The following is a 22,608-nucleotide window of genomic DNA, read 5'->3' on the forward strand; positions in this document are numbered from 1 at the left end:
TTCTCACTGTGTTCATCTATTCTTTTCCCTAATTCAGTTAGCATTCTTATTACTAATGTTTTGAATCCTTTGTCTGGTAAATTCTTTATTTCTGTTTCATTATTTGTTTTTTCAGTGGTTTTCTCTTTCTCTTTCAATTGAGACCAATTCCTCTGTCTTCTCATTTCGCCTAGCTTTGACATGGATTTTGCTGAATTTGACATGAACACAAGTCACATCTTTCCTCAGGGTGTGCTGGCAGCTATCACCTTGGTAGGAGATGAGGCTGGAGATAGAGGGGCTAGATCCAGAGCTAGCTGTGAGCCAGGCCTTCCCCTTCATTCAGTGACCATCACCACCCTATCTGGGGTAGGGTCCAGTCCTAAGTTACTGGAGCAAAAGCAGTTGAGGGTTGGGTCTGAGCTGGCTCTTTTCCCTTTAAGTATGTGGAAACATCAGGCAAATTAGCACGATGAATATGAAAACTAAATTGGGGGATATGAAAAACCGATGCCAGTAGCCCAGAAATAGGGATGCAAATATGGTGTAAGTATAGGGACTTATTTGTTTGACATCATCCCTGAATGTGTGATACCTAGTTAGGATACTTGGCTGAAAGGATTTAGGTAAACAGTGGAATGCTAGAGGAAGGTATTGGGTAATGTCAAACAAAGTTAGAAGGCAAATGCAGGGGTAAGAATGAGATTGTCATCAGTGGGTGTTTCTAATCCAGTCCAGTATCTGACAGATGTAGAAACATAAGGAGTCATGTGTGTATGTATGTGTAGGGAAGTCATTCATAATTTTGAATAAGGCAGTGAGGAATTGCTCTACTAGAAGATAATATTTGAAGAGTAAAGGGGAAAAGCCACACAGCTATCTGGTAAAAAAAATTTTCAGGTAAAGGGAAGAGCAAGTCTAAAGGTACAGGGCAGAGAACATAGTTCTAGGAACAGCATGGGGGAGACAGTGGCTAGAGCAAATATGGAAGCAGAAGAAGAATATGAGGTCATAGAAGCAACAGGCATCCTGGACATATAAAGGCTTAGTGATGTAAGCTTTTCCTCTGAGTAAAATAGGAAGTATTGGAGAGGTCTGAGCAGAGGACATAGTCTGATGATCTGATTTTTGTATTAAAAAGAACACTCACTCAGCTGCCGCTGTTTTAAACATAAGCTAGACTGGGGGCGGAGCACCAAAAGAACAGGGAGAGCAGTTAGGAAGCTACTGCATAAAACCAGGTGAGAGATGATGGTGCCTTGGGCAATAGTGGCAATGTGGAGGTGGTGAAAATGGCTGGATTGTAGAGATATATTGAAGATGAAATCTACCAAATTTGCTTACGAATTTGATGTGGGGTTTGAAAGAAAGAGAGAAGTCAAGGATTACCCGAGGTTATCAATAAATGACCCATAGCATGGATCCATCATTCTTGGCTGCTAAATTTTTATCAGGTGGGTCTGGGTACTTTTATTGAAATCAGATGTCAACTCTGAACCCCATTGATAGCTGAATAAAAGCAAATGAGGTGCTTGCCAAAGAGGGTTCTGTGGTTTTGGTGAGAGGGTGAGCCAAATGCTAATTTGGAGAACATCTAGAATTTGTCTGAAACTGGAAACAACCACTGAGAACAGTTATATTTTACAAAAGAACAATTTTTGTGTACTTTTAAAAATTTAACACTTGGGAATGAGGTAGGGGGCTGTCTTTGTCAGCTTGAGCTGCTATAACAAAATACTGTGGACTAGGTGCCTTAATAATAACATTTCCCATGTTTAACAACAAACATTTTCCACAGTTCTGGAGAGTGGGAAGTAGAAGATCAAGGTCTCTGCTGAGAGCCCTTTCCTGGTTTACAGAGGGCAGTCTTTTTGTTATGTCCTCACATCACCTCTCCTTGGTGCATGCATGCATACAGAGAGGGAAAGAGTGAGATATCCTGTCTCTTCCCCTTTTTATAAGGGCATTAATCCCATCACGAGGGCCCCATCCTCAAGCCTCTTCTAAACCTAATCACCTTCCAAAGTCCCCACTTCCAATACCATCCCATCGGAGGTTAGGTCTTCAGTATATGAATTTTGAAGGTATGGGTAATGTCAACGGTTAGGAGGCAAATGCAAATATATGGACCAATACTCAGTTCTAGTAGGGACTCTAAGAATCTCTGACACATAATGTTTATTTAAAGTGGTGGATAGTATTAGATCACCTTGGAACAAGAAAGAAAGAGGGGTTGACCGGTTTGAAAAACCAGCTCGGGTGATTCAGACATTTTCGCCCCTCACCACTTATTTCTTCTTGCCCACCTCTTAGAATTACAACTCTACATGGATTGTTTTTGATGTAAATGTTTAGATTAGTAAATGCATTACCTTTTTCACCCTAAGAAGTCTTGGGTCTTGGCAAAGGTAAAAAATAATCTGCAAGAGTTAGGAGCAGTTTTATGTTACGTGTAAGAAACTGTAAATTAAACTTGGCTGTACAGAGAAGTATATATTATCAATGGGCACAGTGGCAGGAAATGAGCCAATGTTAGTATTAGAGCTCCTGTGTCGAAAAGGCAAACATTTTATACAAGGAATTTATAACTTTTATTCAGATATCAGCATTTGCTTTATTTTATGTGTGTATGTTTGAAGATTATTTTTTCCTTACATTATAGAGGTTAAGTATATGTTACAGGTTAGTTATATACAGTAAGTATAGGTTTTGGAGTCAAAATACCTGAATTTGAGTTTTAACTATGAAATTTGTTGTTCTTATGCTCATGACAAGTTATTTAATTGCTGTGATGTAATTTCTACTGCTATATCTATATATATATCTCAAATGATTCTTGTGAAGTTTAATATATATTTAAAGTTGTGGTACATGTTAAGCATTCAAGTATTATCTGTTTCCTTCTTTGCTCTCAACTGTGTTCTGGATAGTTGATGTTGCCAGATAAGTGATCTTAAGACAAATGAGGTATTAAACTACATGTCCGCCTTTAATATTGTCCAGAACTTAATTGAAGATTTCATCAGAGCTCTAAAAATTGATTGATTTTTATACTCCAATATGCATTTCACAGGCTTAAAACTTTGCTAGTCTTCCATGTCAGAACAGTACATGTTTTTAAACTTCCTTTTTGAAGATAGGCTGTTATTTTCTACATTCCCTTCTGTCAGAAAAATGTTCAGTTAGAAGAGTATTTATGTTTAACAGTGGTCTGCCATTTATACCAGCAAAGTCTCTGTTGCTAGTCTCAGTGAAAATGAGGGTAGGCTTGAGCAAGTTTTAATATATAGCATTTGTCATTAGGATGATATGGTAGCAAACCAGATAAACTGATGTCGATAATATTTTTGATTTTGAATATTCACTAATGTCCTGGGATTCACTTTATATGGTCTGGTGATAAAATGTCTAAGCACACTTACTCATATTTTTAAGTAATTGCTTTGTTATTAAAGGAAAGGGAGGGAATAATTATGTAGGACAATTACCCTCAAATTTTCCTGTGACAGTTGACAGTTTATAAAGCAGTGGGCTATTAATGAGTTTCCTAACTAACAAAATACCAATTTCACTTCTCACATTATACTTTAGGATTGAACCATAAAGGAGGAAAAAATGAAGGCACTGCATACCTCATTACCCAGACCTAACAGGTGGTGATGTAGCAAAGGCTACAAAATTACTGTGGATAATTAGAACCAAACAGAAGAGGTGAAGTAGGAATAGTCTATCAGAAGCAGTCAATCCAAGAAAGCAAAGGACTTAAATCAAAATGATAATAGAGAGGCTAAAGAAAATGTGCCCTGTGTGAGCAAATGGAAGAAACAAATATTGATATAAAAGGAAGAGCTAGATGGAATGGAATTCATATGTTAATGATTTTATGAAATTAGAAAGATAGTCTGCAAGTGAGTAAATGTGAAAATTTTTGTTTTTATATGCATCTTTTAAAAGGAAGTTGAATAAATAGAAAAATTAAAGTTGTTCTTTAATACAAATTTTTAACATTTATCTCCAAATATACGGAATGCGATTTCTACTTTTCACTGTGGTTGTTTTATGGGTAAAACTAATTAAAAATCATTTTATTTTATATTGAAAGAGGAAGTCACTTATTATCTCTGGCATTCAATTTTATTTTATTGAAAATGACAGTATTGGAATAGATGCCCATCTTATTTGCTTCCGGTCTCCATTTTGCATGATTCCATGAAACATGATTTTCCACTGGTCTGAAATAACCTTCCATCCTTCATAAGTATAGTCATTTTAAGTGTTTTATTTTGTAATTTGTGAAAACTTTTAGTAACATTTGTTTGTGATGCTGTATTTGATTTCTCATTCTTCTCTGGTAATTAATTTCATGCGAATTGTCCTTAAATATCAAGTTATATCCATAAACTCAAGGCATCCTCTCATAAACAGATGGACTAATATAACTATGTTTGTAATAAATATTTTATCAGTGTGCTTATCACTTATTTCTAGACCCATGTCTGTATTTAATAACAGACATACAAGGTAAAATTCAAATTCAATCCTTGACATATCATGCAGTCTTTAAAATCACAAACTGATAGCTTCAATTTTCAACAGATAGGCTTTGTGTTTTTTACAAAGCAAAATATGATTTTCTTAACCTTTACTTTGTAGACGTTTAGGGAAGTGTACCACCACTCCCAGTTACAATTTGCAAACTTAAAATACCATGTTGATATAGCTATCAGCAGTCCCTTTCGATAATAATGTATAGATGAATAGAAACTGAAGATTTATTCCATTTGTGTCAACATTAGCAGAAAATAATATGACAGGGTGCAAGACTCAAGAGATTCACCTGACATTATTGAACAACCTCTTACCCTAGAAACTGCCTTTTGCTGCACCTTCTCCAGACACATTACACAAAAGAAGATCTTCTGATGGCCTTTGAACAATCCGAGACACTGATCTATGCATTTTAGAAAAGATACCCTAATGGGAATGCAAATAATTTCAACTTGAGATCTTAGTCAAATGCCTGAAAAGTATTTCTTTCATATGGTTCTTTGAAGGATCTTTTATAATAACTATTCACATCAATGCCAAATCCTTTGTGGAGAAAAAAAAAAAAAAAACCTTGGCATAAAATCATGAAATACAAATTAACATTTTATTATTCTATTTAAAGGCAGTGAAATATGAGAGAGGTTTCAGCTTCCTGGGAAATGAACTTGAACAAGAGAAACAAAATGTGTCTAACTAGCAGACATGGGTTTGTAGCTTCTTAAGAGATAGGTTTCACTGTCAAGAGTTATATTTGGCCTTTCTCACCTTCTGAGATGGCCCACACTCTGTCTGTGGAGTGTGTTTCTCTCTAAATAAATCCACTTCTTACCTACAAAAAAAAAAAAAAAAAAAAAAGAGTTATATTTGACAGAACAGTTTTCTGTTTTGTTCAATAAACAAAAATCATTCTTTATTATTAAATAAATTTATTTATTTTTTCTTGAAATAATACTGACATGATTATTAAATATGGATATATATGTAAGATATAGGCACATGTATAGTAATTTTATATATGATAATCTTCCAATAAATTATCTCCTGAATTAGAATTGATTTTTTTTAGTATTTAAACTTAGACAATAATAAAAATTCCTAATTAGTCAGGAAAATTTTAATGGTTTCTTTGATTAGGTAAATAAACATATTTAGTATTCACTGGGGTAATATGAAAGTCTGCTTAAGCCAGCACAAATAAAATACTATAGTGATAGAGCTAAGCTTTATTATTTTCATTAATAAGGACTATCTCTTCTTTATTTATGGCTACCCATTCTGAAAAAGAACACTTGAAAGACAACTCTTAGAATAATTTCAAATTCAGAAAGTAACACAACAAATATATTTCCTATGGGGAAGTTTGTTTCATAGTTTTTCATATTTGTTATTAGCATCTTATTATTATTAAAGTAATAACAAATAGACCATCCACCACCACCACTACTACTATTACTATCACTATGAATACCACCAACACTGAAGCTCCTTCTAAAGGTAACATTTATTGCACAGAAAATATATGCCAAACCTTGAGCCAAGTAACCTTCGTAGATTATTTTACTGAAGCTTCATAGAAGTCTTGTGTAGTAGACTCTACTATTTAATCCTGTACTATAAAGCAATTGTGATTGTGCAAAACCAAAACAGAATTCCAAAGTCATCTGAACAATTTTAGACCCCATAATAATTTTGCAGGTAGGTTACATATCCAAGATTACACTGGCAGCTACTTCCTTTAGCAAATAGTAGAATGCTAACAAGTGTGGATGAGGTATGAGAATGGAAATAGTTTTTAGAGACGGGGTGCAAGAGAGATGAAATGACACACCTTAGTCATTCATGTGAGCACATAAGAGCTCAGTCACGTTAAAGAGGATTTAAATGATTCTGCTTCAAATTTCCCCTGAAGAATCCCACCAATTGTTAAATGGTGATTTACAAGGATGAATGCCCATTCTATTCTAAGGAACTAGTGTGTCACATTTAAAAAATCACGAGAAAAATCAGCTTGAGAATGAAATAGTACAATAATAAATCACTAATATACTGAATGTGACACTTGAGGGCTTCTGTTTCACTGACATGTCTGACTTTACATGTGAAATTAATCCATGGAGAGAGAGTTGAGCATTTTGCTATCTATAAAAATTTGGCGTTACAAAGTATAAGTTGAACTGTACTGTGACCTAGTTTTCAATCATAATGCAGCAGGAGGAAAAATGTCGGTGAATTCTGGTAAAATAAATTTTATTTTGAGCAATATTAGTTTCTTTGCAGTGATCTTTTTTGACATTTAATGGATTTTTCGGTCATGCACAAATAGAAGAAGAATGTAAGTGGAATGAAAATATAATACTTTTTGGTACCAAATGAAACATTAAACCATGCCAAGGAGAGCCTCTAGATGTGTCCATTTCACCCATGAACGCTTCAGGCTCTCCAGACCTAATGTGGAGGGAAGTGGTACAGTGGCTGGTCTCCTGGGCCTCTCACGTTGCAGACAAAGGCTAAGGGGTGGTTGACTCTACGATGCACCGATGAGTTCTGCAAATAAATCAGTTGACTTCAGTTTTAGGAAGTGGGTTTTCAACCTGCCAGTTGTGAAGTAAATTTGAACAAACAATATTTATATATCTGCTGCTGCTCTGAAATTAACTTGCTTACACATAATTTTAGTCATAGGTGCTTTTTATAAAATAGCAATGCTCTTTTTTTAAATATTGGGAAGTATTTATAAGCCTATAAAACTGCACAGAAAAGAATAGTGACTATTTCTATACTATCAATCAGCTCTTCAAAATTAATATTTTGCCATAATTTTATCACTTCTAAAATTTTTGGAAGTAATAAATTATGAGGGATACAGTTGAAGACTCCTACAACCCCCTCCCTGAAATTTCCATCTCTTCCTAACCTTGAAGAGATAATAACCATCTGTAGTTTGGATATACCATATTTCTATTACATATATATTTAAATTAAAACTTAAAATTTAATAACTTTCCAAATTTCCTTGCTGAAAAGACTGCAAAAGCTTGTTTTTCTACTCTGGCTGACCATTAACATTACTTGGGGGACGTTTTTCAGATACTTGGTTCTGAAATTCTTAAATTTGTGTATTTTGGGCTACTTTTTAGACTCTGAATTATTTTAATACAGTCAGAAAACATGGTCTATAAGTGGCAAATCTTATTATTCTTTTATATTTACTTTGTGACATGAACATATGTTATATATTATATATGCATGTGTATATATACATACATATATAAGATTAAATAACATTATTATTGTTATGGATTGTTATTGTATATTCAACAATTACTTACTTGCCAGTTTCTTGCTTACTTCTACGTTCCTTTTGGTTTTGACTGCTTTCTTGCTACAATACATGTCAACGGGTGGTTCTCAACCAAGTTGTACATTAGAATTATCTACAGAACTTAGAAAAAGAAAAGAACCAGGTAACTCAGTCCCACCCACAGGGATCCTAATTTAATCAATCTCAGCTGTGGCTTGATATTGAGAATTTTAAAAAGTCCTCCAAGTGATGTTAATGGTCAGCAAGATTTGAAAAGCAAGTTCTTGTAGTCTTTTCAGCAAGGAACTTTTGCAAAGTTTTTTTTTTCAAATATCCTTTGAAAATATCATTAGGTTTCCAAGACATCGAATTCCAGGTTGACAGTTACTTTCTTGCTGCACTTTGAAGATACTGCGTTGTCTTCTACTTTCTAGTATTTCATTTGAGAAACTTGCAGTTGGGATAATTGTTCTTTGCTGGGCATTTGCCTTTACTTCTCTAGTTGATTTTAAGAATTTCTATCTACTTTTGGTCTTCTGCAGTTTCACTATCATGTGTCTTGATATGTGATATTTATATTTTTCAGGACTTTCTCAGACTAGCATAGTACTTAAATCTAAGGATTCATGTATTTTATTAAAACTGAATAAAATTCATCCATTCATTCTTTGAATACCATGCAACTCATTTTTGTCCAGGATAATTTTTTTAAATAGCGCTTTCTTCTTTTCATTTATTTCTAAACCTTAGTCTATATATTTAACTATTTTGAACACATCTGTTTGAAAAATATATCTGTCTGGAAAAAGAAATCTGTTATCTGAAGTGCTTAAGGACTTCATCCTGTTGTATTACCTGTGAACTCTTGCTCATGGTGTCTTTTATGGTTTAGAATATGAGTTTATCTTTAGTGAGCTTTTATGTAGGTGTGGCTGTGTTGAAAATACTTTTCTCCACTGCTGTTTACACTTGCTTCTGTTGGAATCCCAAGTGTTTTACTACAATAGAATAAGTTTTATGACTGGGAGTTATCCAAGAGTTAGTAACAGAGGATGACTGAAATGCAGACATGCCTGAAGGCATACCATGGCTACAAATTTTCAGTCCCAGGACAAAGCACACAGATCCCCTTTTGTCTGAAAAGTAGACTTGTTTCTAGTTCTCTATTTTACTTAGAGTTAGCCCTGAAAAAGTCTTGACTTTGTAACGTAAGGTGTCTCAGTTCTAACTCCCTAATCTTATTAGCCCAAGACTTTCTTTCCCATCTTCAGCGAGGAATCAATCTCTAGGCTATAGAGCAGGATTTCTCTACATTAACACTGTTGACTGAATTTTGGAATGGATAATTTTTAGTGGTGGTTGTGATGGGCAAAGACGGGAGGCTTCTATCCTGTGCATTGTGAAAAATTTAGTAACAGTCCTACTCTGTACCCACAAGATGCCAGTAGTATAAACCCCTTCCCAATCGTGACAACCAAAATGTCTCCATCCATTTCCAAATGTCCCCTGGAGGACAAAGTTTCCCCACTTAAGAGCCACTGTCCCAGATCATTGAGATCAGCAAGCCCTCTAGAGCAACCTCATGACTGAATTAGCTCATGTACTTAATGTTCTGGTTTTCAGTTGGTTCTTATTTACAACTCCTAGAAATTCCCCTTACTTTCTTGTGAGCTCAGTTACATATTTAATAGGAGGCCTAATAATATTCTATCTAATATCTGTAGAGGGAATTTTTATAACAAGGGAGTTTTCAGTTATTTAATTTTTCTATATTGTCAAAACTGGAGTTTTAAATTATTTTTTAATCTGAGATAATGTGACAAGAAGAAATATTTTGACCATGGGTTAATTGGTCAAGTAAGTAATTCTGATGTAGTATTTAGATAAGCATGATTAGACAGAACACCTGTGTTCTTCTAGTTCCAATACAGCACATGCTATCTACTATGATGGGACACAGCTGAAGAGTCAGATAACCTTGATTCTAAATGTGGGCTCTACCTCCAGCTAGCTCTGTGATTACAATCAAATAAACCGCTTAGCTCTTCTATTTTTTAGTTCATTACTATTATTCTATTTCTTTTTTACTAATTACCACTTGTCACTTGTCTAATTTGATTATAGTAAACCCAACCAGACTCAGATATTATAGTTTGCCAGTTTATGAATGTTAAAGTGATGATATCAATGGAATGCATATTGGTTGTTGATTTATCTCCCCTAAATGACTATCATGTCATAATATAGTCATTCACTGAATGACTGAACCTTTTATTCACTGAAATATTTTCATTCATCTACTATATGTTTTAAATTTTTCCTATATGGTTTTCCTATATGGTTTTAGATACAAAAACAGTGCCTACTGTTTCACTCTCATGGAAATTATGAATCAGATAATTTAAAAATAAAAACAGAAAATATTTTAAAATGTGAAAAATTCTACATATTTAAGCTAGGTATTTTAAGATATTTAAAGAGAAAGAGATTGGTAAGTGAGGTTGAAGAGCAGTGGTTTAAAGTAATACCAGTTAAGCTTTGTCTCAAAGCATAATATAAGATTTTGACTAGTAAAAATGGAGGATGAAAAGGGCATTCTGAGCAGCATATTTCATGAAAAAATAAAATGCCTAATCAGATGCCTTCCCTCATTACTCTTCATCGGTAGAAAATTTGAGGAAATTGTTTCAGGTTATCCCATGAACAGAGCCACCACACTACCATCACTACCCCCTTTGTTCTGCGGCACAGACCATTCTTAAATATCCCATACAGGTTGGAGGAAGTACACCCTCCCTACACCCATTCGACCTGGACAAGAGTAAAGGCAGGCTTAGTTTTAGTTATTGAGGACAGTCTCAGGCATATCAGTAAAGAAAACTTGAGGAGTGCAAAACCTAAGAAGGCAAAATCCAATGGTATATTCTCTGGAAGTTTAGTTGTGGTTATAACTTGGGAAATTGTAATGAGCCAAGGAGTTAAGCTTTCTTGACTTTCAATATTGATGCTCCCTAGGAGGTGAAAAAGCCCAGGGGGATAAATGACTCCTCAATGGGGTTTATCATGGCAGTTCAGTAGAGGACTGTGATATTTACAGAAATCACAACGAAACAAAATGGCAGATGGTCAATGATATTGTAGAATAGTGCCACAATGTAGCATGGGAACTGAATAAAGATAGAACATTAAAGGAAGCTTTCCCTGAAGTTGAAGTATATGAGTCAGACCCAGAAGGGTGATTAGTATTTGAGATGACTGATCACTGATATCAAAACTGAATTGGGTTATAAGTGAAATTAGACAAAAACAAAAGTCATGGAAAAGGGATATAATAAGAGCCAGAGGTATCAATAGGTAAAAGCAGTGAAAGAAAAGAAATGATTTAAGGTATAGATTCTAAAAGCAAAGTACTTCCAAGTGATTTAGAAACTGGAAGTATTTTTAAACTGGTTGCCAATATGTGTTAAAAGCCATCATTATGATTTATCAGATTGCTTTGGACAAATATCTACATTTAAAAAATATCTCGCTTGAGGTAAGGTCCAGGCCAAATAATTCAGAATCCTAGGAAATTCATCTCAAAGCATTCATTCACTTCTGTATGATGAACAATTTTCTTCCAGAGAAAAGATTCTAAATGCTAATATGAGAATCCACTTATAATAATGATTTGTATTGATTACCTTTCTGTTGAGTAGTTTCAAGCACTTTGGTGATCTAGTCTCCTAAACTTTGGGCAGGGTAAGTACCATTTAAAGGAGTTCACTATTTCCATAGTAGGAAAATCTTGGCAGAATATTTATACATCTATCATGTGCCTTGTCTGCATTTTCTTCAATTCCCCTGTGAAAGACAATGAAAAGAATAAAGACTGGAGAGTAAATGAAGAGAAAAATAAAATGAAACCATGAAGAATCTGAGAATTTTCTAAATTACTAAGAGTTTATATTTTCTCTTTCTTTGAAAATGTTTCTCATCACAGGCTTTAACCATTCTTGATTTTATGAGTTTACAACTATAAAAATTCTGGTGTGTGCAGGGCTTTTTCAAGTTAACCAGCACTTTACATTTGAACAATAAGCAAAAGGAGAAGAAAGTTTCTACTGTTAATCTTGTACTTTTTAAAATACAATTTTACTACTTTGCCTTTATATAGATTGAAGATGGCTCAAGTAAAACCAATCACTTCTGATAATTCTAAAGAAAACAACCAATTTTATGCATAACACCAAATGAAAATGAGTCTTTAAGAACTTTAAAGCTAATGCTATGACTATTACTTTCAAAAATGTAGACATTCTTCTCATATCAAATATATATTATGTAAGTTTTCCTTCACAGGTGCCTGAACCTGTCTCCTGATTTCTAAATAACTTGAGAAAGAGAGAGCGGGGGGGGGGGGGGGGGGGAAAGTTAGTAGATTAAATTCATAGTGTTCTTGCAATGGCAATGGTATTAAAATTGCTGGCTCAATACCCATTTTTTTTTACACTTCTTATTTCTCTCTCTCTTTGGGTGATGGAGCAAAGAGAACTTTAATATGCACATACTTAAAAGAAGAAAACTCATTTTAACTCTTAAAAGCTACTGATGCATATGCTCACTAAATATTAAGGAATCAAATCATTGAAACCTCTGGAAGGATGGTTGATTAAAATCCTATGAAAATGTATTATTTCAATAATTTAGGAGAAATTAGGAATGCTCTCAAACAGCCATGCCATAATAATGAGAGGAGCACTAGGTAGTGGTCCCATTTTAATACTCAGGATGTCTTTTCCTTTCCTGAAAAACTTACTTTTACTTTATTGATAAAGATCATTAAGTGATAGTTGAGTCTGCAGAGAAGACAACATCAAAACGAGTAGCATATCCAGGTAAATACCAAACATTTCCCTTGTAGTATGAATTAAAGGTAGAGAAAATTCTTGCCATTTGCTTATGAATTATTTTCCAGCCTAGTTTTATTTAATGTGAAACGCTACTGCCTTATGCCTTTCTGGAAAATATCCTTTATTCTCACAGTTTACTTAATTACATAGTTTGAATATTGTTTGCAGTTCAAAATAGATATATACTACAGAGTCTTTCTGAAAAGACAGGGTTTTTTTTTTTTTTTTTCACTTTAAGGAAGGTATCAGAAATTAATGCATCAAGATACATTTAGGAAACACATTCCTCATAATGAAATAAAGGGCACTGTCTGGGTAAAACCTTTTAATTTAGCTGTGCTATCTCTAAACTATCACATACTTCAAGAATATCATTTGATTGTGTATTCTAGAATATTTAAACCTAAAATGCTACCTGTAGAATTATTAATGCAATCTGAAACTGAGGTTATAATTTTCAGATAAAATTCAAATTTATATAGAAACTCTCTTCTGGAAACCATTGATTTGATGCCAGTGGACATTATATATATATATATATATATATATATATATATATATATATATATATATATATATATATATATATAGCTGTTCAAACACTATATCTTCTTCCATTTTATATTATCATGTTTTAAAAAACAAATTTAACAAAGATAAATTTACAGCATGGTGGTTTTTGATATTCTGAAAGCAAGGAATTTTTCTCTTGAATCTCAAGGGTCTCAGGCACATGGTTCTTTCCATGGTGCCAATATTGGGTTATGTGGGACCAGATTGGAAGGAAGATTGGAAAAGAACCAAGAAGCACCTTTTACTTCCGTGCTTAGTGAGTGAGCTTTCCAGCTTGGTGAGGAAAGGAAGAGTATTTCATGTGCATCTGTCAAGCTCTAAAATTGAAAAAGCTTTTCCTTCTTTCAAGGAGTCCTTCATTCTGTTCTTTTACTCTTTCTTGGAAAAACAATGAGACTTATCTCCTCATACAGAAATTAGTCTGCTTGCCAGGTTCTTCAAAAATCAGACCATGATATAATTAAGAAGATACACATGGTTGTATTTTGGCAAGTTAGGAACTGAGATTCACGCTAAATAAATTAGAATTACTATAGGGAAAATCAGACGACTTTTTCCTGCCTTTGCACATATAATCTGACAGATGAGGCTTCTCTGATACTGGATCTTTTGCAGTACTAAACATGGCTGTTTTTCATTTGAATGGTGTTAAATATCACTAATACTCTGTTACACGGCCTATGCCAATTTCAATGGCTGCCCTTCCAGTGTTTTAATCTTACTTTCCTAATAAAGTAGCCCAAGTCTATTGAGCTTTCTGAAGCTTTAGGTGAAAATTAGAAAATACCGTATCTGTTTTGCATTTGATCCTGTTTAACTGATGGTTATTTCCCTCCTTTTCATTTTTGTGGTCACAAAAAAATAATTCAGAAAAAAAAAGCTCAACAATTTATCATCCTAGCCTTGATATGTATATCAAGGAAAAAAGATTAAAATATGCTCAAGCCAGAATTCTTTTTTAAAAAGAAGATTAGAGGGCTACTATACTCCTTATGGAATAAACAGAATGCTTGATAGTGCTATTTATTGCCTCATTTAGAATTGCTAGTATGACTCAAGACAGCCCTAACACCTTTAGGAAGTGGAGTCATTCGAAAGTCATGCTGTAGTAATAAAGCATCGTACTACATGTTAAACTATCGAGTGATCTCAGTCCAGACCGCTTTATATAGATTTCATACAGTATGGAACAGTAAACATAACTAAAGGTATCTGAAAATGAGATTGTACATTAGCTGTAATATTGCAAATGCAAATAAGACTAAACCACCATATGGTATTACTTACTTTTGCTTTATTCATCATATTTTTAAAACTTTTTATAACATTGCATATTAAAAGTTGGAAGCATTCTCAGAGACCATTTTTTCTAGTATAAAACTCAAACATAAGTTTTTCTTTTGAAAAGTGTTCTCAGACATTTGGGGTTTGTGAAGGAAGCTCACGTTTTAAGATTTGTTTTTTGCTATACGTAAAATGAAGGTATACTATATTAAGAAGTGGTAAACACCCCACAAAAGTTTGGAATGTAAATGTTTCAAAATTACATGTGCTTCTTCCCCCCAAATCTTACTAACATTTTATCAGTATGCAACCTTTTGAAAAGTACTTTTTAATCTGTAGAAATAAGTCACTAAATATCACTGATTTAGTATTGCACTGACATTTATTGCCTTGGGTAGTATGGTCATTTTAACAAAATTAATTCTTCCAATCCAAGAACATGGTATATGTTTTCATCTGTTTGTGTTGTCTTCAATTTCTTTCATCAGTGGTTTATAGTTTTTAGAGCACAGGTCGTTTGCCTCCTTAGGTAGGTTTACTCCTAGGTATTTTATTCTTTTTGATTAATGGTAAATGGTATTGTTTCCTTAATTTCTCTTTCTGATACTGTGTTTTTAGTATTTAGAAGTACAACAGATTTCTGTATATTAATTGTGATCTTTTAGATCACATCATAAATAAGTACATACATTTACAAGATTGCTGCACAAAATTTGGAAAATGTCCATTTCATATTAATTACTTATTCTATATCAGGACTCTCTAATAGAACTTTCCATGATGATGGAAATATTCACTCTGTTGTCCAGTACTACAGCCTCTAGCCACATGTGGCTGCTGAGCTCTTGAAATTACTGTGAGTTTCTAATTTTATTTAATTTTAATTTTAATGATCACAAACTCATGGCTCTTCATGGCTTTAGCCTTTATCGTGTCCAACAAAGCTGTCCCTCTTTTTCTTAGCTACCAAAATGTTTCATAATTTTTTTAAGATAAGAATGTTTGATATCTGTAAAGAAGCAGTGTAGATGTAGAATTAAAATAAAATATTCTGCCTTCATAGTTTGGATTTTTATTATATAACTAACATGCTTCAGTCATTCCTGTAAATCCTGGTCATGCAAAATTATTTCAGGACCATCCTTGCTGTAGCCTCAAATCCTCCTTTGAAGCAAGTGATAGTGCCTTCAATACTCACGTCAGAAGCAAACCATTTGTTGTTGCCTGTGTTATCCAGTGAGCTTCTAAAAATAAGCTTTTATAGGATAGAGATAAAAAGTATACGTGAAGGGAGCCTTGTTCTGTCAATGTCTTGAACCAGGAACACCTCACCAATAATGCAATAAGAAAAAAGTAAGGGGCTGTCATAGGAAGCTTCAGAAGAATCCCTTTCTGACAGGATATTGTGATGGGCAGAGTGACTGCCTTGGGGACTGTGTAAGAATAGGGGAGAAGAAAATCTGTAGCAGGTCAGTGTATTCAGGAACTTTGAGGAGAATACCTAATGAGTGTCTTGTTAAAATTCATAGATGCACAAGGTTTTTGTCTTTTCCAGATTCGACATAAATTCAAGATATTTTGCACCATTTCTTGGTTGTTGTTTCTCTAGTGCATATACACTTATGAATAAATTCAGGAACAGAACTTTTGTATTTGATGAAAAGATGAACTAGACAGCCCCCGACATCGCTTTCAATGTTAATATCAAGACTTCCATATTTAAAAGGAAGCCAAAGTACATGTGAAATTTTTCTCTAATGAAATTCTGCTTCAATTCTTCATAAAATCTAACTGCATTATATTATTTTATAATATAAAATCTGTTCTAAAGGATTCCATATATAAATTAATTAAGATTTCAACCAGATAAGTACTTAAAATGATGGAGGTAGGGATAACTAACATAATGGCCATAATAGAAGTGGCAAAATAACTGACAGAAAATTCTATGGAATTTTGGAAAAAATAACCAAGTAAGATATGGAAAAAATAACCAAGTAAGATATGTGTGTATATTTCAATTGATATTGATTTACTGCTAATTTTCCTTAGTTACGTGAAGCTATGGTTAGAAGAGACAAGAGACTAACTAAAAGAATAAGTGCAGTAATGAAGAATCCCAAGTATCCCAACTCTATCTCTTTCCTCCATACTCCTTCACACTCTTTCACTCCTTTTTCTCTGCACATCTCTGCTTTCTGGTTTAGCATCTAGTTTGTGTGACTGTGTACACATCTGAGTTTAACCTCTTTTATTAACAATGAGCAACTTTATTAACAATCAAAGTAATAATTAACCTGTAACATATTAGGAAGGAAAATAATTCCCACAGAGTTGAAACAAAAGTGAAATTCAAAGAATATTCTCTACTTTTCAGAATACATATTTGTTTTAAGTAACTTCAGAAAATGGTTTTCAATAATCCTTATTCCATATATGATTTCAAAACTTACCATGCTGTAACTCACTATTTTCTAGTAAGAAGGAAGAGATATCAACCATATTCACCAACAATAATGGGATACCTGTTGGTTGTTGAGAGCAGGAAAATTACAGTTCTACTTATGCCATTTTATTTTATGTAACATTAGAAATTAAAAATTTCATTTTTTTTTCAAATTTACAGAATTAACATCCTGTTTGAATTTGCTATTTGGATAGCTTATGTAAGCATCATGCATGTAGCTGCAGAGTATAATTCAAAGGCCAAGCCACAAGTTACTAATGAAAAATGGACTGTAAAATATGTCAATTAAATGTAGTTATGTGAAAATGTGGCCAGTTCTGTTTAAGTCCACACTCAAGCATCTGCATTTAAAAGTTGAGACTGTTGAAACAGAGCATACAGGAGGTCTGACACTTCAAATTTTTCTCAAAAAACCCATCTATTATATCATAGTGTTGTTATGAGGATTTAAGGGATGGAAGTGAAGTGTGGAAGAGTGCCTGATACATATTAAGTGCCATACAACATTAACTGCTAATTTTTCTTGGACCTGGGCTAGAAGGCTTTATACAAATGGTTTCCATCTTGATGTTCCCATTCTCCTATAAGATGGGAAAACATGATTAAACTATAACTGCATTATAAATACTGAAGGCACAGAACGAACGCCTTTTTTCAGTCCAATAGATGATGTAATACGCAGGAAATTAAATAACTTCTGCCCTTTTTTCAACCGGTTTATAATTTAAAATTAATTTATGATGGTGAATTTTAATGGATTAGATACAAATCATGCTGTGCCTCTTTATAGTTTTAATATTAGGCCAAAATGAAAATTTACCAAAATAGAGTTAATATTTTGTAAAAATAAATACAAGATATAAGTAATAATAGGATTCTCAAAGGAAGTTATTAAATAACTCTTAACCCTTTCTTCTACAGGTTATAGAAAATTTTACTTAATTCTCAAAGAAAGAGCTTTAAAGTAATAAGATATTGTATCTTAGGGAAATGAATTAAGAGTATTGAATGTTGACAGAATTATGGAGTGTAACCCATTTTCGTTTCTTGCATCACCACCTTCTGATGCAGAACATCAACCCTGAAGAGTCCCAGAAATACTGGGAGTCCAGGGTGTCTCATCTACTCATCAACAAACCCAGGTAACTGCAAGGCACTTGTCTTCTCCTGCTTTGTTCCCCAGCTGCTGGATGGAACTTTGACCGTGAGGAACCCAAACAAACGCCCTTTCTGAGCACTGTTGCCACTTTTCGTGCCACCTCTTGTGTGCATACCCTGAACCTTTGCGTGTCAGATTTAGGCATGTCAGGACTATGCAATGTTTCTTGGCAAAGAGGGACAGAAATTTGCAGAAAGCAATCTGTTGGAGTGAATTACAGAGTGTTCATAGTTATTAGCAACAGCCTTCTCTCTCCACCACCCTAAGCTCCTTAGGTCTGAGACAGAGCTCAGTTAATATTCCAAATCTTTATTCAGACTCACTTCTTCCTACCAGTGACTAGACATGTACTGAGTCAGGCTTGTCACACTTGGCTTGCTCTTTTCCTGAATGAGTTCCCAACGAGGAAGCGCCTGAGTCCAGTGGGCCTTGTCCTACAGGGTTGTCAGCCAAGCCCAGACATGCCTGAACCACAGAGATAGACGTGGCTTCAGCGGCTGAAGCTGGAACTTTTACCAATCTTTTACAAGAAAGATTTTTTGCTTCAATTAGAGATCTGTTAATAATAACTTTGAGAATTGACTCGTGGTTATCTGAGGTTGTTTTTCTTTATTCTTTTTAAAAGCACCATTCCAGTACAAATATAAAAGGTTTTATTCCAGAGGAACAAGATACCAAGCCCTTAGCTATTAACAATTAAGGATGGGTTATTGGGTCAGAATTATGCTGAATATAGGGTTTACTCTAGATGTGACTCCAGGTTTCTTACTACTTGGAGAGAAAAACTAGGACTAGCAGTAGTTAACATTAGATTTCAATTCCATTAAATTAGACATCTATTCCAATGATTCTGAAATAAGAACAAACATGTATGCATAGAAATCAGACTATTTTTCTTACAGTACATAGCACTGCATGGCATTTTGTATTGCCCTATTTGAAATTTTAGTCATTCCAGTATGTATGTAGTAGTATAGCAATGTGTTTTACTCTGTATTTCTTTTATAACTCAGTGTTGAAATTTTTTTTTTAATCTGATTTTTTTGCCATCTGTATCTGTTCTTCATTAATGTGTCTGTTCAAGATGTTTTCTTACTTTTTTATTGGGTTTTTGTTTTATTTCTTATTATTGAGTTGGAAGAGTTCTTTATGCATTGAGGATCCAAGTCCTTTATCAGAAATCTATTTTGCAAATATTTTCTCATCATTTTCTTGCTTGTCTTTTCATTGTCTTAGTGGTGTCTTTTGAAGAGTAAAAGATTTTAATTTTGAAAGAGTTCAATTTTTTTCTTTTATAATTAGTGCTTTTTGTGTCTTGTCAAAATATTTGTTTAACTTATGGTCACAAATATATTCTCTCATGTTTTCCGCTAGTACATATGTATAGTTTTAGTTTTTATGTTTACCTCTGTGATCCATTTTGGGTTAATTTTTTATATGGTAAATGCCAAGACACACTTTTGTGCAAATACTGACCACTTCCCATTGAATCACCTTGGTTTGACTGTATATTTATGAGTCTGTGTATGTACAGTCTAATTCTAGATTCTCTAATCTATTTCTTTGATCTACATGTTTATCCTTAGGTCAGTACAAAACTGTCTTGGTTTTTGAATCTTGAAATCAGCTAGTTTGAATCCTCTGATTTTGTTCTTTTTTAGAACCACATTAGTTAATCTAGTTAATTACCTTTAATTTTCAATGTGAATTTTTCAAATCAGCTTCTTTCTTTCTATAAAAAAAGTTGCATTGATTGTAACTGGGGTTGCAATGAAATTATAGATCAATCTGATAAAAATTGACATTATAATAGCATTGTCTTCTGATTCATGGAATTGGTATAACTCTCCATTTATGATGGTAGCTTTCAATTTTTCTCATCAACATTTTAGAGTTTTCAGCATACGAACCTTTCACATATTTTGTTAAATGTATCTTTAAGGATATTATGATTTTTCATGCTTTAATAAAACATAGTTTTTAAAAATATTTTTATTTCCAGTCATTTATTACTAGACTATATAAATACAACTGATTTTTATGTTTTGATCTTTTGTCATGAGGCATTGCTAAATCCATTTATTTTATTTTTTTTTAAACATCTTTATTGAAGTATAATTGCCTTACAATGGTGTGTTAGCTTCTGCTTTATAACAAAGTTAATCAGTTATACATATACAATATGTTCCCATATCTCTTCCCTCTTGCATCTCCCTCCCTCCCACTCTCCCTATCCCACCCCTCTAGGTGGTCACAAAGCACCGAGCTGATCTCCCTGTGCTATGCGGCTGCTTCCCACTAGCTATCTATTTTACATTTGGTAGTGTATATATGTCCATGACACTCTCTCACCCTGTCACATCTCACCCCACCCCCTCCCCATATCCTCAAGTCCATTCTCTAGTAGGTCTGTGTCTTTATTCCCGTCTTGCCACTAGGTTCTTCATGGCCTTTTTTTTTTTTTTTCCTTAGATTCCATATATATGTGTTAGCATACTGTATTTGTTTTTCTCTTTCTGACTTACTTCACTCTGTATGACAGACTCTAACTCCATCCACCTCATTACAAATACCTCCATTTCATTTCTTTTTATGGCAGAGTAATATTCCATTGTATATATGTGCCACATCTTCTTTATCCATTCATCTGTCGATGGACATTTAGGTTGCTTCCATGTCCTGGCTATTGTAAATAGAGCTGCAATGAACATTTTGGTACATGACTCTTTTTGAACTATGGTTTTCTCAGGGTATATGCCCAGTAGTGGGATTGCTGGATCATATGGTAGTTCTATTTGTAGTTTTTTAAGGAACCTCCATACTGTTCTCCATAGTGGCTGTATCAATTTACATTCCCACCAACAGTGCAAGAGAGTTCCCTTTCCTCCACACCCTCTCCAGCATTTATTGTTTCTAGATTTTTTGATGATGGCCATTCTGACCGGTGTGAGATGATATCTCATTGTAGTTTTGATTTGCATTTCTCTAATGATTAATGATGTTGAGCATTCTTTCATGTGTCTATAGGCCATCTGTATATCTTCTTTGGAGAAATGTCTATTTAGGTCTTCTGCCCATTTTTGGATTGGGTTGTTCATTTTTTTGTTATTGAGCTGCATGAGCTGCTTGTAAATCTTGGAGATTAATCCTTTGTCAGTTGCTTCATTTGCAAATATTTTCTCCCATTCTGATGGTTGTCTTTTGGTCTTGTTTATGGTTTCCTTTGCTGTGCAAAAGCTTTTAAGTTTCATTAGGTCCCATTTGTTTATTTGTGTTCTTATTTCCATTTCTCTGGGAGCTGGGTCAAAAAGAATCTTGCTGTGATGTATGTCATAGAGTGTTCTGCCTATGTTTTCCTCTAAGAGTTTGATAGTGTCTGGCCTTACACTTAGGTCTTTAATCCATTTTGAGTTTATTTTTGTGCATGGTGTCAGGGAGTGTTCTAATTTCATACTTTTACATGTAGCTGTCCAATTTTCCCAGCACCACTTATTGAAGAGGCTGTCTTTTCTCCACTGTATATGCTTGCCTCCTTTATCAAAGATAAGGTGACCATATGTGCGTGGGTTTATCTCTGGGCTTTCCTGTTCCATTGATCTATATTTCTGTTTTTGTGCCAGTACCAAACTGTCTTGATTACTGTAGCTTTGTAATATAGTCTGAAGTCAGGGAGCCTGATTCCCCCAGCTCCATTTTTCGTTCTCAAGATTGCTTTGGCTATTCGGGGTCTTTTGTGTTTCCATACAAATTGTGAAATTTTTTGTTCTAGTTCTGTGAAAAATGCCAGTGGTAGTTTGATAGGGATTGCATTGAATCTGTAGATTGCTTTGGGTAATAGAGTCATTTTCACAATGTTGATTCTTCCAATCCAGGAACATGGTATATCTCTCCATCTATTTGTATCATCTTTAATTTCTTTCATCAGTGTCTTATAATTTTCTGCATACAGGTCTTTTATCTCCTTAGGTAGGTTTATTCCTAGATATTTTATTCTTTTTGTTGCAATGGTAAACAGGAGTGTTTTCTTAATTTCACTTTCAGATTTTTCGTCATTAGTGTACAGAAATGCAAGAGATTTCTGTGCATTAATTTTGTATCCTGCTACTTTACCAAATTCATTGATTAGCTCTAGGAGTTTTCTGGTAGCATCTTTAGGATTCTCTATATATAGTATCATGTCATCTGCAAACAGTGACAGCTTTACTTCTTCTTTTCCGATTTGGATTCCTTTTATTTCTTTGTCTTCTCTGATTGCTGTGGCTAACACTTCCAAAACTATGTTGAATAATAGTGGTGAGAGTGGGCAACCTGGTCTTGTTCCTGATCTTAGTGGAAATGGTTTCAGTTTTTCACCATTGAGGACAATGTTGGCTGTGGGTTTGTCATATATGGCCTTTATTATGTT

The sequence above is a fragment of the Balaenoptera ricei genome, chromosome 4, assembly GCF_028023285.1.
Source record: "Balaenoptera ricei isolate mBalRic1 chromosome 4, mBalRic1.hap2, whole genome shotgun sequence".
In the NCBI taxonomy this organism is placed as follows: domain Eukaryota; kingdom Metazoa; phylum Chordata; class Mammalia; order Artiodactyla; family Balaenopteridae; genus Balaenoptera; species Balaenoptera ricei.